The sequence below is a fragment of the Peromyscus eremicus genome, chromosome 11 (genome assembly GCF_949786415.1).
Source record: "Peromyscus eremicus chromosome 11, PerEre_H2_v1, whole genome shotgun sequence".
Classification (NCBI taxonomy): Eukaryota; Metazoa; Chordata; class Mammalia; order Rodentia; family Cricetidae; genus Peromyscus; species Peromyscus eremicus.
This window is the reverse complement of record NC_081427.1, coordinates 28010398-28015846: the sequence shown is the minus strand read 5'-3', so window position 1 is coordinate 28015846 and position 5449 is coordinate 28010398.

Here is a 5449-nt window from a genome sequence, read left to right as displayed (position 1 = left end):
CTATGTGCATTCAGGAACCCTAGGAGACCAGAAGAGAACAGCAAATGTCCTGGGCCTGGAATTACAGGCAGTGTTGAGCTGCCATGTGGATGCTGGGAACTGAACTGAGATCTTTTGCAAGAGCAGCAAGCATGCTTAAATGCTGAGCCCTCTCTCCAGCCCCCTCGTGAAGTTCTTAAGGCCATACTTCTTTGCAAGCACACCCAGCCTCTGTAGGGTAAATAGCAACATGTAAATTGCATCCTTCATTGTTGACCTCCATCTACTCTGTCATTTCAACCACTCACCAAGTGAGCCATTACTACCCATCTTGTTTTAAATACATTGGGGTTCCCATTAAGACTTGGCTGTGAGTACACCCTGTACAACTGCTTCTGCTAAGTGACATGTAAGCTCACAAAAGACAGTTATAGCTGTCCTCACTTGTTTAAGGCAGTAGAACTTATTATAATTATATTTAGGGAGCTAATGAATTTTGAATATACAAAGAAAGGCAGCTCTTGATCTAAGAGAACTACCTTAAAAATTCTGAGGACTTAATAACTGTACATTGCAGAAAAATTGCTGAAAAACTGGGGTGGAAGAATGATGGCAGAAATTCAAAGGATTGCAAATTTTTTTAAGAAAAGATGGAACTCTTCAATGATCTTGAACTCATTTCTTTTTTTTTTTTAATTTTTATTTTGCAATACAATTCAGTTCTACATATCAGCCACAGATTCCCTTGTTCTCCCCCCTCCCGCCCCCCTCACTTTCCCCCCAGCCCGCCCCCCCATTCCAATCTCCTCCAGGGCAAAGCCTTCCCCACAGACTGAGATCAACCTGGTGGACTCAGTCCAGGTAGGTCCAGTCCCCTCCTCCCAGGCCGAGCCAAGGGACCCTGCATAGGCCCCAGGTTTCAAACAGCCGACTCATGCAATGAGCACAGGACCCGGTGCCACTGCCTGGATGCCTCCCAAACAGATCAGGCCAATCAACTGTCTCACCCACTCAGAGGGCCTGATCCAGTTGGTGACCCCTCAGCCATTGGTTCATATTTCATGTGTTTCCATTTGTTTGGCTATTTGTCTCTGTGCTTTATCCGCCCTTGGTCTCAACAATTCTCGCTCATATAAACCCTCCTCATTCTCGCTAATTGGACTCCCAGAGATCCACCTGGGGCCTAGTCATGGATCTCTGCATCCAGATCCCTCAGTAGTTGGATGAGGTTTCTAGCATGACAATTAGGGTGTTTGGCCATCCCATCACCAGAGTAGGTCAGTTCGGACTGTCTCTCGACCATTGCCAGCAGTCTGTTGTGGGGGTATCTTTGTGGATTTCTGTGGGCCTCTCTAGCACTTTGTTTCTTCCTATTCTCATGTGGTCTTCATTTACCATGGTCTCCTATTCCTTGTTCTCCCTCTCTGTTGTTGATCCAGCTGGGATCTCCCACTCACCCAAGCTCTCTTTCCCTCGCCCCTCGCCCTTCACTACCCCCACTCATGTCCAGGCTGTTCATGTAGATCTCATTCCATTTCTCTGTCATTGGGCAATCCCTGTGTCTTTCTTGGGGTCCTGTTTTCCAGGTAGCCTCCCTGGTGATGTGAGTAGCAGTCCAGTCATCCTTGTTCCACATCTAGTATCCTGTTGAACTCATTTCTTATTTCAAAGAAATAAAAATATTAAAGAAAGTAGTTTGTTGATCAGTTTGTTGATGAAATTATGCTCATATTCCAGGAAGAATGGGCCTGGCCTTGTAATGTGTTTTGGTCTGAGTGTTGGTGTCCTCCCAATTCATGTAGAAATTTTAACTTTAACTGCTGCTGTGTTGGAAGTGAGATGGAGGGTCTTGCAAAAGAGGTCCGAGGTGCACAGTGAGAATCCAGTGCTATTTTGCTGAGAGCCTTCATCAGACCCCTACCATGCTGACACACTTCCCAGTTTCTAACACTGTAAGCAATGAGTTTGTGTAGATGTAACCAACCGTCTTATTAAATAAGAAACACAGAGCCGATTCAGAGAAGAAAGCCAAGAGGTCAGAACTAAGAGCCTTACCCTTCCTGCTTCAGCCAAGAGAGCTCTCCGAAAGGGACCTACTTCCTGAGTGTATGTCTTTATATAGTCTAGCTGTTCTGCCTTCTCATTGGTTGTAAACCCAAACACATGACTGCCCTCGTCACTGCCTGTCTGTAGAGACTTCCAGGTCTTCTATGGTTGGTATTGAGATTAAACGCGTGTGTCTCCAATGCTGGCTGTATACTTGAACACACAGAGATCTACCTAGCTCTGTCTACCAAGTGCTGGGATTAAAGGTGTGCACAACCACCGCCACGCTCTTGCTATGGCTCTAATAGCTCTGACCCCCGGGCAACTTTATTTATTAACATATAATTAAAATCACATTTCAGTACAAGTAAAATACCACCATAAGTTTGTGTTGTTTTTAATCTACCCAGACCATAGTGCTTTGTTAGAGTAGCTTAAATGGACCAAGAAACAACAGAATAAAAGGACATGTTTAAATTAAACATTCAAGATGAGTATGTTATCTTTATGGATCTGTGTTTTCTCTGTCTTTCTGAAGTAACACATTACTAGAGCCATCTGAGACAGTGGTGACTATATCAGTTGCTATACTTGTACATTCCTCTGAATACTTTTCCTCACAACTCCATGGCTTACTATGCTTTTTCTTATGTTGAGAAAAATCCCTGTGTGATCTCCAGGCTCAGTTACCTGGCATACTCCAGAGTCTTGCATTAGCATATGAAATGGGACTTTCATGTTGTCCTTGCTTGTATCTTCTTCCATATAGCCGTAACCTGTTTTGCAACATTTTAAAAATTATTATTTTATATGTGTGGGGGTGTTTTATTTGCTTGTATGTCTGTATCCCATGCATGCTTGATGCCCAGGGCGGCCAGAGTAGGGTGTTGTATCTCTGGAAATGGAGTTACATAAGTGCTTATTCACCATCAGGGTACTGGGATTTGTTCTTGGGTCCTCTGGAATGGAAGATCAAGCCAGTGTTTTTAACTGTTGAGTCATTTCTCCATTCTCTTTACCTGGTTTTGCTGTTCTTTTCTTCTGTCCTAACAGCGGGATCTCCATTGTATGTTGGGGATTCCCCTCCTCTGTAGCAATGCCTGCCTCTTACCATACATTTAAATCGCAGTTATTCTCTTTATCTATTGCTATGGCTCATGAAAGGGACAAACTTGCTGCTGTCAGCTACAGGCTCCTGCTCTGTTTTACTCTAGCAATCTGAGATGTGAAGTTGCTGGGTGTCATTGTTAAGACTCCCCAGGAGCAGATGACCCAGTGAAAGTAACTATTTTCAGTTTCTAGAGCTGTGAATCACAGAGATACAGGGAGACCCTGTAGCCTGCAAGATTGGCTATTCACCCTTCCAAATGTTTGTGAGCCATCTAATGTTTTTAGTAAACTCTCTGCTTAAAATTCACTTATTTTGCTAAATGCTAAAGATCTTGACTGATATTTTGCCACAAAACATTAGTGTGATATTTTAATACTACTTTGGTTTTTTTTTCTCCATATAGCTGTGGAGCTTGGAGTATCTAATTCCATTGTTCAGTGGCTAGCATAGTGTAAATGTAATGCAGTATGGCTTCTTAACAATTTGCTATTCTTAACTTATTGCTATTAGTTAATTATTGAATTGATTAAGAAATATCTCTCTGGAAACCCTAACCCACCAAACAACTTAAGAATGCTTTCATTAGCTAAGAGGCCTGTGCTGAACTGTAGGAATCTATTTATGTATAGTGATCACAGTCACAGAAGACAGTACAGCCGTAAAGATTTCCTTAGCTTTTAATGAAATGTGAAATGATAACACACACCATAAATCTTTCTATGTAACAGCTCTACAGACTACTAATAATGCATTTGAAAAGTGCACAGTCAACTCAGACAACTTTACTGTAGTGGCTGCTGGATGCTTTAAAGAACACCAAAGAAAAACTGCTGAGCTCACCAAAAAATGTCACCTGAGCTTTATCAATCCCAGGTTCCTTACTACATATTCTTAAGATTTTTGACAGTTCCAAATCTTAGCTCTGAAAAAAAACCTAAGTATACGTATCTGAAACAGCCTTTCTTGGATTTGAAGACACAAATTCCCATGGAAACCTCAATGAAGAAAGAGGCAAAGGCTTATAGAAAATAAATTGACTAACGAGAGAGTCCCTGGATCCAAGCATAGTTGATTGGTCAAATTAGATGCTTGCTTTTCATTGTTTTATTTCATATTACTTGGAAGTAGCAGTTGGCACCTCTGTTTTGCATATTATCTCTGACCAAGAGTTTTGGTTTTTCTTTTTGAAATCCAAGAATGAAATGGACAGAGCCAATCAGCAATGTACATCACATGCTGTTCCTGAGTATATAATTAAGCATTAGCAGCAGTTATGGTTATGTGAATATAATATATGGACTTAATACATGACCAGACAGACACATCAAATTCAAATAACCAATGTCAACACTGAAACTGAAATTAGTGCTAAGGATCCCAATGGCATCCTTCATTTACCCCCTGTTTCCTTCAGGAGATTGGTCATACACACTGGGGATACAAAGTTGTGGCTTATAGTCATGAATTAACATTTGAATTTGGGCAATTTACCTATCTTCTTTGTGTTTTCATGATCATAGTCTCAGCTGGGTTACTCATTGAAGTGTTCACATCCCCTCCTTCCTATAGTTCAGGCATCATCCAAGGCTACAGAACTTGGGGTAACTTGTAATGGTATCTACACACATGAGGGCTATTCCTCTGCTCACTGGTCAAATGTTGCTCTGTTGTAGATTGTCAGCAGCTCCTTCAATGGTCTATGGAGGCAGATGAATAATAGCAGCAGAAGGATCATGGTCTTGATAACTGACTCTGAAACTTCTTGGCTTAGAACTTATGGCTTCTAGAGTTTGTTTTCAAAAATAAACAAACAAAATCAAATGAGCTTGGTGGCTCTTTTCTTTCTCCCACTTCCTGTGACATGGTCATGGTACTTCACATCTATAATACATTTTTTCCTCTACTTTCTTCCTCATAGCCACTTTAATTAAGGAGACCACACATCCACATCTTTCTGAGACGGACCCAGTTTATGCTTACTGTTAATCATTTCTGATTTTCCCTTTCCAAAATGGCCCAGTTTTGATAATTACTATATAATCACCCACTTAAAGATGATGCTTGGCACTCAAGAATAGGACAGGTTCATGGCAAGGGAAGGCTGAAGTTAGAATGCATGCCTCACTTGCTGCTGAGAGGAAAACTTAGACAAATTATTTAAAATATTTACTCTCAACTTCAGCATCTCTGGCAAAGAGTATAACAATTATAATGGATGAACCCCCATTGCAGTATTATTGTGAGGAAGAAATGAGACGAACTGTGTAGAGAGCTGTATATATATAGTAAGTCCTACTGACAAAACTGCACTGT